This window comes from Armigeres subalbatus, chromosome 2, assembly GCF_024139115.2.
Source record: "Armigeres subalbatus isolate Guangzhou_Male chromosome 2, GZ_Asu_2, whole genome shotgun sequence".
Classification (NCBI taxonomy): Eukaryota; Metazoa; Arthropoda; class Insecta; order Diptera; family Culicidae; genus Armigeres; species Armigeres subalbatus.
This window is the reverse complement of record NC_085140.1, coordinates 228,622,651-228,634,853: the sequence shown is the minus strand read 5'-3', so window position 1 is coordinate 228,634,853 and position 12,203 is coordinate 228,622,651. Positions and strand designations below refer to the sequence as shown.

At 42.4% G+C, this 12,203-nt stretch overlaps 1 protein-coding gene across 1 annotated transcript in view; it reads left to right on the top strand.

The window, feature by feature from the left end:
• The first annotated feature begins 331 nt into the window (after positions 1-331).
• LOC134211836 (polypeptide N-acetylgalactosaminyltransferase 2-like) overlaps positions 332-12,203 on the top strand; it is a 39,562-nt gene continuing 27,690 nt past the window's right edge. Inside the window, exon 1 of the mRNA XM_062689127.1 lies at positions 332-653. The gene's annotated coding sequence lies outside the window, so the exon portion shown is untranslated. The remainder of the gene's footprint in view (positions 654-12,203) is intronic.

The window sequence follows — 12,203 nt, the reverse complement described above, 5'->3', positions numbered from 1 at the left end:
CAAATATTTTAATATCTACTTCAACAGAATTAAATACAGCTGTTTGTCAAACTGTTGGGCGGTTTTCCACGTTTTCCAGGTGTTTCTGAACAATGTTTGGAAAAAAAGGATTGAAAAATTCGAAATTTGTGTAACCGAATCACTTGTAAGCAAAATCCATATAGGATAACATACCTTATCAGTAAAATGTTAGTAATTAGTTTGCAACCATCCTCAACACTTCATAACATGAAGTTGTTTACATTCCGCTGCTGTAAAAATGCAATCTCTGTATCGTTTATTGATTTTTACAACGCAGGCGTACAAATAGTTTGCATCTTTCAAAGCACTTATATAGGTTGACATGTAAAAAGCAATTATTTCTTGGATCATTCGCTGTTTTCCATCTCTAGTCAAGTATATTTAAATGACACAAAACTGTTACTAAGTGTGTTATCAAACGAGAAATTAAAATGTTATAAGTTAGCTGCATATTCAGTATTGAATATCTGTGTAAAGTGATTATTGCTGAAGTTTGCAGTTTTCTTTCCTCGGCTTCGGAGTTGCAAGCAGCTATAAATCATTGTCATGATTCAGTAATGATTGAAACTTTTCATACTCTGTGCATATCCTCAAAAATGGGATAATATTCCCAAATGGATTCTCTATTGCAGGTACTTCAATATTATACTTTTTTACTTTACTTAGGAACTGAAGAAAAAGGGGAAATTACGGCTCTGGCAGATTTTGTTCTATTAGGTATTGACAAGGGGTTCTGTAATATTCAAAAATTCTGAAACTTGGCTGCAGCTTTCTTTGGTACATGAGACAACCATCTAACAATAATAAGACAAAATCTGTAAAAATCCGTCATTTCCCTTATCTATTTTTACTGTTTGGATTTAGTTTTACTATCTTATATTATCAAAGATACTCTTATTTTCAATTGATAATAATAAAACTCGTTATGCAAGTTGCAGATCTGACGGGCAGTTCCTCTAAAGCAGCAAATTTAACATTAATTCAATTTAAAATAGCTGCATAGTAAAATGTATTACATATTTTTACATGTCTAAAATTGATCAAAACCGGTCCACGTGTAATATGAACAGCCCTTCGATGCTTTTTGAAACCATGTTGCGATCGGCATCCTTGCCAGGAATACCTGCCGTCACTTTTCATTGAAGTTTACTGTTTTACGTTTTACATTTAGGTACTTGCTAACATCTTGAGATGATATTTTACGAAATTAAAAAAAAATAATAAGCTCCTAAATGAGCACACGATGATTTAAAATTAAAATCATTAAATATATCAGCCTTATAGACACATTACAGCAGCTAGATTTACGTTATTATGGAAGCTTTTTTATATAGAAGAAGCCAGTGGCTAAAACTCAGTTGGGCTTGATGATGAGGCTTATTGATTTCTGTTCCAACTTTAAAAGTTTTTTTTTTGTAAAACATATTGCGTTTCAGCATTGTACAAAGTTTGTGGTAAAGATTTAAAAATTGCCAAAGCTCCCCACTCAAAAAAAAAATTCTCCCTTTCTCAAGATATGGAAGATAGGAATATGTGCTTAAAAATGGTAAGTATATCTGAGCTTTAGTTGTTTATCACGCAGTTATTTCCTCATTATTGATTAACATTAAGATCCAAGTAGTTTAATCAATCATGTAATCCACGGGTTCAGTGCCGATTTTGGATATTGGTCTTCATATGTGACCATTAATTGAAAATATTTTTGTAACTTTGGCGATGTTTTAGCTTTTATAAGGATATACTCACTATTTAGACAAATTCACTTCTGAAATTGATCGATTTTGTTTAAAGACAATTTTTAAAAAGTTGGCCAAATCAGGCACTGGAGATCCGAAATAGATCCAGTGAAAATGATATAATATTATGCGAGAAAGAGGAATAGCCACTGACTTCTAACAGAAAAACGCAAATCTAGCTGCGAAAATGTACCTATAAGGCTGATATTTAATCATGAAATTTACATATTTTTCCGATAAACCTGCTCTGCCGCGATTCACATAAGAGTCCCATGTCGATTTTCGACAATTTTGATCTTCTTCCAGGAATAAGCTAAAAATAACCTCATCTTTAAGAAAAACTGATAAAATAATAGACTTTATTCTAGATATTATAAAATCAAAACCCACTTGTGCCGAAAAGAAGGCCCAGGCGAATGAGGGTAGCAAGAAGTCTGGATAGGCGCCAATCGCTCCAGGGCCGATGCCCTAGTCATCAAGACGGACGAGGCTAAGTACTCGGACTCTTGAAAGCGATGAGGAGTGACGTCAAGCTCGGTGAACTCGGCGCCGACGTACGTCGTATAAGACATACCCGGATGGGCAAGATGATTCTCGAGCTGAAGCGGGGCGTCTCGCAAAAGGGCGCCGCCTACAAAAAATGGCGGAGGAAGTACTAGGCGAGACGGTCAAGGTGAGGGCACTCACGGCGGAGGTGAATCTAAGGGTTAAAGACCTGGACAGACACCTTCAAGGTAGTCAAGTTAGGGAGCGTCAAGGTGGGATGATCGGTGTGCCCTGTGAGCATATACGAGCAACCCGAAGTTTGCTTCAAGTGCCTGGAACCGGGGCACAAGCAATGGGACTGCAAAGGCCCTGACAGAAGCAAGCTCTGCCAACGCTGCGGATTGGAGGGACATAAGACACAATGCTGCATGAACCCTCCCAATTGTTTGATTTGTTCCAGCAAAGCTGCGAAGTGCCCGGCAATTAAGCGTGCTGCAAATTACAGTGCAGGTAACGCCGCTAAACCTGAACCACTGTGATGCAGCCCAGCAACTGCTGTGTCAGACAGTTGCTGAATGGAGGACGGATATCGCCATCATAGCAGATCCTTACAGGGTACCCGCCAGGAACGGTAATTGGGTCACCGATGGGTCTAAAATGGCGGCGATATAGACAACGGGGATATACCCAGTCCAAGAGTTGGTGTCTTCGACACACGAGGGCTTCGTCATTGCCAAAGTCAACGGGGTCTTCTTCTGCAGCTGCTATGCGCCTCCTCGATGGTCGATCGAGCAGTTCGATTGTATGCTGGATTGTTTGACGGCTAACTTGATGGGGCGTAGGCCGGTGGTGATAGCGGGGGACTTCAACGCTTGGACCGTGGAATGGGGAAGCCGTTCCACGAATCAACGAGGGCAGATCCTTCTGGAATCACTGACCATGTTGGATGTGGACTTGGCCAATGTCGGTACCAAAAGTACCTACAGCTGGAACGGGGCCGAGTCGATTATCGACGCTACGTTCTGGAGCTCTGGCCAAACGAGTAGTTCGAACTGGAGGGTAGATTTTTTTTAAACTTTATTAAACGAGTAAGTCGAACTAGATGGTAGATGATGGTTATATTCACTATACGACTATACGACCAGCATTCAGCGGACGGTAAAAGGGGCGAGACCTAGCCCTCGTATGTGGAAGACATCGTACTTCGGCGACGAGGTGTTTAAGGAAGCGCTCCGCCGCGAGCACAATACTCTCGGTCTGAACGGCGAGCAGCTGGTAACAGTGCTCTCGCGTGCATGCGATGCCACCATGCCTAGGAAAGTCCACCCTAGGAATGGGAGGACACCGGCTTACTGGACTCGCAATTGCGAACCTGCGCCGCGCCTGCCTACAGGCACGGAGGCGGATGCAGCGAGTACGCACAGAAGAGGAGCGTATTGAACGACGGGTGGCGTTCGTGGCTGCTAAAGCCGCTCTGAAGACTGAGATTAGATCAAGCAAAAAAGCCTGCTTCGAGGGCCTGTGTCAAAAGGTCAACGCGAATCCATGGGGTGACGCCTATAGGGTCGTAATGGCCAAGACACGTGCTGCGATGGCCCCTACAGAGCGGTCTCCAGAGATGCTAAAGAGGATCATCGCGGGGCTCTTCCCACGTCATGAACCAAGTCCCTGGCCTCACTTTGTGGAGCTGCCAGGGGCCAGGGTGGCCGACGAGGGTAGAGTAACTGTGGCGGAACTTGCGGGGATTGCACAGTCCCTTAGTGTAGGTAAGGCGCCAGGACTGGATGATATTCCGAACCTGGCCATCAAAGCGGCCCAAGATGTTCAGATCTGTCATGCAGAGATGCCTGGATAAGGGAGTCTTCCCTGAAGCATGGAAAAGACAGAGCTTGGTCCTATTGCCAAAGGCGGGAAACCACCGGGGGATCCGTCGGCATATAGACCAATATGCTTGCTTGATACGGCGGAGAAGGTGCTCGAGAAGATCATCCTCAACAGGTTGTTGATACGCACGGAGGGTGCGAATGGTCTATCGAGTAACCAGTTTGGCTTCCGAAAGGGTAAGTAGACCGTAGACACTATCTTGTCGGTTACCAAATCCGCGGAGATAGCTATCCAGCGTAAGAGGAGGGGAGTTCGCTATTGTGCAGTAGTGACTCTCGACGTGAGGAATGCATTCAATAGTGCCAGTTGGGCAGCTATTGCAGATGCGCTCCTGCGTCTTGGAATTCCCGAGTACCTGTACAAGATTCTCGGAAGCTCCTTCTACGACACGGAGGCGGGTCGGAAGTGCGTTGACATAACCTCAGGGGTTCCGCAAGGTTCCATACTGGGTCCGGTAATATGGAACGTCATGTACGACGGTGTCTTGAGGTTGAAGTTCCCGGTGGGCGTGGTAATCGTCGGCTTCGCTGACGATATTCCGCTGGAGGTCTACGGCGAATCGATCGAAGAGGTGGAGTTGACTTCAGCCCACTCGATCGCAATTGTGGAGGAGTGTGATAAGGGCAGGCAACTGCGCGGTCACCTCTGAACGCTCCATCAAACTCTTGGAGGTAATGATCGACGATAAGCTCACCTTTGGTAGCCACGTCAATTACGCCTGCAAGCGTGCCTCCACAGCTATAGTGGCATTGTCCCGTATGATGTCCAATGCGGTTTATGCCAGCAAGCGCAAGCTTCTGGTTAGTGTCGCTCTGTCCATACTAAGGTATGGGGGGCCAGCTTGGGGCACGGCCCTGCGTATTAACTGCTACAGAATGAAGTTAGAAAGTACGTATAGGTTCATCTGCCTAAGAGTTGCGAGCGAGTACCGTGTCGCACGATGCACTTTGCGTCATCACCGGTATGATGCCTATTGATATCGTTATCGGTAAAGACATAGAGTGCTTCGAAATGCGCGGCACGAAAGGCATCCGTAGGACTGTCAGGTTGGCCTCAATGGTCAAATGGCAGCGTGCGTGGGACAGTTCCACTAAGGGTAGATGGACCCACAGGTTGATACCGGTGATAGGTACGTAGGCGCCATGGGGAAATCACTTTCCACCTGACCCAGGTCCTTACAAGCCATGGTTGCTTCAGGCAGTACCGATGCTGTGTGATACGTTATATAGATCTACACCGGTTCGGACACTCGGCCTCGCCCGGTGTGCGCAGGTTTAGAGGAAACGGCGGAACATGTGTTGTTCATGTACCCGCGTTTTCGCATAATGCGTGACCACATGCTTGCCACATGTGGGCTGGACACTACTCCGGACAACCTAGTCCGGAGGATGTGTAAAGATGAAGTTGGCTGGAATGCCGTTTTATCGGCTATCGTCCAAATCGTCTCGGAGCTACACAGAAGGTGGCGCGTGGACTCGAGAAATGGCTAGTTCACGCGCAAATGAGAGATCGTCCAAGGGTTCGGAGTCGGCTTCATGGGTCATACCGGTGCCCTGTGGTCGAACTCGATCCTTTTATCGAACAAGTGGCCGCGCAAAGAACAACATGGTATCCTCGCTTTCGCGGCGTCGGTCAACCCGGCGGGTTTCATAGCCCGATGTGTGTTGGCGAATAGGCCCTATCGCAGAGAGGTCAATTTGGGATGCACGCGGCATCATCATTTTTGATACCAGTCGTGCAGAGGTAAGCAGGCGCGAAGTCGTCTCTTCCCACCTTCCGAGGACATAGGGCGTGGTAAGGCCACCTGGAAAGCCGGCAATGCGCCGGCACGACACCTTTGTGTTCTTCTAAAAAAGCGAGTCACGATGTTCGTTGCTGCAAGGACACGCATCTAACCTCGAGGGTGCGTTGTGCACTGGCCCCCCTTTGAAGCATTACTTTCTGGTTGTACCGAAGGGACTATGGGCTTGGCGGCAATGGAAACGGTTTAGCGGGTCGGGGATGTAGTCCTGCCTCCCTCGTTTGCTGTTGGAGGTGGTCCCTAACCCCGCACTTCCTGGACAACCCAGGATGTCTGTTGAGCAGATTCCCCCTCCATTGCAACATCATGGGTCTCCGAGACTTTTATAAACAGTTCGATTTTTGGAGTGAAATGATAGCCTTTCGGTACAACTTTGTTGTACGAGAAAGGCAAAAATGAAAAAAGTTTGATGTAAATTTAAGTACTACGACGGGTCGCCAGCTAACCTTGCGAGCAAAAGCGTAGAATTGCCCGCTGGAGATGGCGAATTCTATTCCCGATTCGGTTAAAGGTGTTTTTGAGTAGTCTCTTTAAACATAGTTGTCACAAAAAATACATACTCATTCAATGGCGGGCACATAAAAGTTTCAATTAATAACTGAGGAAATGCTAATAGATCACTAAGTTGAGCTGCTAGCAAAGTTCCAGTTGGAATGTAGAGCTATCGAAGAAGAAGATGACTACTTTTAGCAACGCTCGGTGAGAACTCAATATGTTTACGAAGTCGCTATACCTAAAACAGAAACCACCGGTATGGGAAGATGGGGCGCTATCCTAAAATAGCACACGGGAGGAAAATAAATATAGCGATGAGGACTTCCGTTTCACGTAACATAACCAAACAAAAATGTCGAGAGGGCGTGAAACAAAGGTCTTTTTATGTCCAAAGAAAATGAAACAGTGGGCCGAAGGCCCGTATCTTACATTAATCTAACCCGATGTATTTGTGATTGATTGGTTTTGAAATTTTTACTGGGTCTGGAAAGAATTGAAATTTTCAGTGGTTTCACGTCGCTTCAGAAATATGTAAAAATATGCTCATTGCCAATGTCAAATGACTCAAATTTATAGTGAGGATGATCGAAATTCTAAGCGCGCGAAAACGGTTAAAACAAACAGCAAAGCATGAGTGCAAATTTTTAGATTAAAAACCCAGATTAATCCACCTAGCGGTGACGATGCCTTTCTCGATCCAATCGTTCGGTTTCGCCGTAGTGTGATACGCATAATAAATAATTGCCTACATTACGGCTCTTGCAAACTCTGTATATAGGGAATCAACCAAGCAAGCTATGGATCAACACACCATTTCCTTCATAACTTTTGAGCGCAATAACCGATCGTAATCGACCTATTGACGAGGAAAAATGTTATGATGAAACTGGAATCCTTTGAAAATTAAAACTCAATCTTCTCGATGAAATCTCGCTTAACCTTTCAAAAGGACCTAAGTAACATTTTTTTCATGAATTAATTTGAATAGCGCAATCAACAGAAAAACATGAAAGCTTTTGATTGCAGTACTCAAATTAATTCATGAAAAAAAAATATTACTTAGGTCCTTTTGAAAAGTTAAGCGAGAAATGGTTTTTCGTACAATTTGCATGAGAATTTCAACTTTTGATCATCTATATATACAAAACAAAGTTGGCTTTTGTCGCGCATCACTCTAGAATAGACAGCCCAATTTCTGCTAGTTTTCATTATCTGTATATAAAATAAACTGTAAAAAAAATGAGAAATAATTTTTAAGACCCGATTTGTTATCTAGGGTAACGGTACCAATAGTGGAGGTATTAGTAGATCCACAAAAGAAAATATTTTTAAAAAATTGATAATTATGGGAAATTTACAGCTTTGATATCTTAGTCAATAGATAAACTAATAAATTTGCTAACAAAAATGAGATAGATGTCATTTAACATCAACAATTACCAAATATTACTTGCACCACTATGGGTACACTGTTCCTTTAGTGGCGGTAAAAATTAATTTTAGTTCCTATAGTGGTGCTATCCATTGGTTTCTTATGAGACTCGCCACTATTGGTACAGTTGCACCACTATAGGTGCAAGGGAGTCAATTTTGTTAAGAAAAATCATTGTTTTCAATAGTTTTTAAAGCGAAATCTTAAGGTAAGTTGCATTTAACAGGATATTCAAAGCACGATGCATCAACTGAAACCATCGTAAAGTCTATAAATATGATAAATCTCTTCAAAACCCCACTACCTCCACTATTGGTGCTACCTCCACTAAGGGTACGGTTACCCTACATAAATTGTGTCCGCAACAAAAAAATGTTTCAAAAAATTTATCAATTTTTGGCGAGACAAAGTTCGCCGGGACATAAACCCCCCCCCCCCTCAGTTTTTCTTTTTAAATCTTTATTTAGAATTGTAACATAAGTAACGTAGAATATAGATCCGTAATTTCAATCTAGGGCAGAAAGAATTGCTTTTATCAACTTTGCGCGTCTACGCCATGCTGGTTGTAACAAATCGCATACAAATAGCCATAGCTTTAGATTAATTGAATTCAACGGGTCAACAGGTGACTACTGGAAATCTGTATTCAAGCCCTGTTAAAACTAGCTCTAACTTGCAGTCGAGTAACACGTTATGCATACTGCAAAGGCATCGCACCAAAAATCATACAATCCAACATTCGTATCAGGATGAAACAGTGTCTGGTATCATGCAGTAGTAATTGTATACTTTCACCCACGACCGAATCAATGTGAAGGCTTCCCATCTGCCGAATGTGGCTCCATAGGCTATAGGGTAATTTGAGTCAAGCATCATGATCGTGGTTGTTTGCAGCTGTAAATGGCCTTGTCTTTCAAGTTAGTAGCATTCTGCTGTTCATCCGCTTGCTGTAGCGTCATAGCATAAATATGTCTTATATAATTGACTTCGATGCGATTAAGCACTATGGTATCATTTACTTTTTATGAGATTTTTGCGTAGAGAACAGACCCAACTCGAACTTGGAAAATGTGTAGTGGAAGTTAGGTAAACTTATTTCCCCTGCTTTACCTAGCAGGGCAAATATCTATATTTAGTCCTCTAGAGGAAGAGCTTACAAAATATCAGCCTAAATCTCGCTATATAATTGCACGTTTGAAAGATACGGTAACCATTATAAATTATTGTCTAAAGTGTTATTTAGGGGGAATGACGGCTTTGGCAGGTTTTGTTCTATTATTGGCAGGGGGGTTTTTTATGTCTGACTATGCTCAAATTTGGCCTAAACATTCTTTGCATATCAAAGAACATTGTGGCCAAATTTCATAAAATTTGGCCGACAAAAACCCCCCTGCCAATAATAGAACAAAACCTGCCAAAGCCGTCTTTCCCCCTATGTAAGATTAACTGCAAGATTTTTTCCCATACAAATCGTTTTTTATTTATATGGAACGTAACAAAATGACAGACCCCCCTCCCTCCATAAGTGCTTAGTTTACTTAGTTATTAGTTTACGACCCCTAAACACTCCATCTGACACACAGTGTGGGATTTACTTAGGGTCTGTTCACAAAATACGTAACGCAAAAATCCGAGTTTTAGACCCACTCCCTCCCCCTCGTAACAAAAAGTAACATTTTTGGTACCCCCTCCCTCCCCCATGTAACGCGTAACTGTGATTTTTTTTCTTTTTCTGAAGCATTTGGGTTTTAGTTTTTTTTAACTGTTTGAATGTTTGAATAGGGACGGCACATGATTAAAAATCAAGGATATCAAGAATACAGCTAGTAGAAACGAAAATAAAATATGCTATCATAACCATTTACATTTACAGTTTTGCGGAACTATGGTGTCGAGAAATACAATATGTATTCGCTTGGTATTTTTACGCATATCAATCCCGCTATGTCAGCATGGTTGATTTCTATAATGACTAATATACGATAATGATAAACAGCAATTACTTCAATCAGTGATTAAAAAAAGACATTCAAATAAATTTGTATTAGCGTTATGCGTAACATTTGGTAGTACCCACCCCCTCCCCCACCTTTAGTGTAACAAAGTATAACACAAGTTGGACCTCCCCCCTCCCCCAGAAGCGTTACGTAATTTGTGAACAGAGGTTCTCACTTCTGACATACCATGTGAGTCTGACTTGGGTGCTCTGCTCACTCTACACTCCTCTGCCATGCCTCTTGGTGTCGATAGCGATTAGGTACCATAAGCTCTATGTTCTACAGTTCTCCTACGTCGGCATGAGCACTGAGCAGTCTGTACTTACACCTTCGCGCTCACTCACCTGCTATGTCACACTTTCCTCAGCAAGTGCAGACTACAGACCCAAGCAACCAAAAGTTCCGAATTTACTTAAATTTGTTCCTAACCGAACCACTTTTGGTTCACATTAAGTTCCTTTCGCGCTCCCACCATACAATAAATTACTTAAAATGCGTGCTGATTAAGCTATAACACCCCCTCTTATCCGAACTTTTGGTTGCTTGGGGAGACTATAATAACAGTGTCGTCAAGTGTCAGAATTGAAACAGAACCGTCTGTCAGTTAAATATATACAAATGCGCGTTCCAAACGTTGTCAAACGTGGCACAAGACGTTACTCTTTTTAGGTGCCTGCCAGAGACGCCGCGCGAAAACTGCACGCAAAGGAATAATAATCAATAATAAGGAGCTGTCAAATCGTATGGACGCTTCGCTTCGCTTCGCACTTCGCGTCTACTCTGGCCGCACCCTTATAGAACTCTAGTGCGACCACTCACTTACATCCCCGCGCTCAATCCTTTTCGCTCTAACTAACCAATCACATATTAGTCATGCTTGTCGACTGCCGCTCGACGCGCCATGCAAACTGCAGGCAATCTGAGTGGTAAGTGGTAGCAGTAGAGACTGCATTCTACTTCTCCACCGCTTGCCACATCATCTGGATAAGGGTATTCGGGGTTGTGTCTCGATCGCAAACGTCTAGGAAGAAGGGAGAAGGGAGTAGGAAGAAGGAAGCCAGAAGAAGTAAGAAAAAAGAAGAAAGAAGAAGGAAGAAAGAAGGAAGAAGGGAGAAGGAAGAGGGAAGAAGTAAGAAGGAAGAACCAACATATCAAGAAGGAAGAAGAAAAAAAGAAAGAAGGAAAAAGGAGAAAGGAAAAAAGAAGAAGGAGGAAGGAAAAAGAAATAAGAAATAAGAAAGAAGAAAGACGGGTGAAAGAAGAATAAAGAGGAAAGATGGTTGAAAGAAGGAAGAAAACGGAAGAAAGAAGAAAGAATAAGAAAGAAGTTAGAAGGAAAAAGAAAAAAGGGAGAAGGAAAAGAAAAAAGGAAGAAGGAAAAGAGAAAAGGAAGAAGGAAAAAGGAAGAATGAATAAGTAAGAAGGAAAAAGGAAAAGAAAAGAAGAAAGAGGAAGAAGGAAGAGGGGGAAGGAAGAAGGAAGAAAGAAGAACAAAGAAAGAAGAAAAATTAAGGAAGAAGGATGCAGGAAGAAGAAGGGAGAAGAAATAAGTAACAAAGGAGATGGAAGAAGAATGAAGGAAAGGCAAAAACAGAAAAAAAATGAAGAAGAAGGAAATAGAAGACAGATTGACGAAGGAAGATGCAAGAAGGGAGAAGGAAGAAGGGGTAAGGTGAAAAAAGAACTTTTAATTTTTCACTTTTTGCTAATTCGGCCTAATGGCAATTCGGCCAAATGACCTTCGGCCGAAAAGCCTTCGCCCTAATGGCCTGAAACCGATCAAACGAAAAATCTCATTGTCCGAACCCGGGGGACAGCTACCGGATACAGAAATCGAGTTTGCACCACAGTTACATTATATATCCAAACATTCATTCTCGTTATTTAAAATATGGCTAATGTTGACCACAACGACACAATCAGAATGCATTCGATTCATTTTAATATTGTTGATTAAAACCGGCTAAAGTTACCGTCGTGCGGGGCTTCTTTTGATTCCGGGGGCTTCTTTGGATTTTAGATTTTTTGAAAAAAATAAACGGAAAAAATAACAAATTTGAAACAGAAATTTGCCATCCAACTATCAACAATACACTTGATTGGTGATAATGATAATTTTATTGTAATTTTCGTTGTAATTCTTGTTTTAAAATGTCCAAAGTAGCCCCTGATTTGTCAAAAGAAGCCCCGCACGACGGTAGGCGAAAGAAAAATATTGGCATTTTTGTTCAATTTCAAGTTTTGTACAAAGGATCTGATATTCCATGCAGGTAGAGAACTTTTCAATAGCTCTCTGTTGCACTACATAAGATGGTGGAGGTACCTGTGCAGGTGTCGTTTTGAGCAGTGTC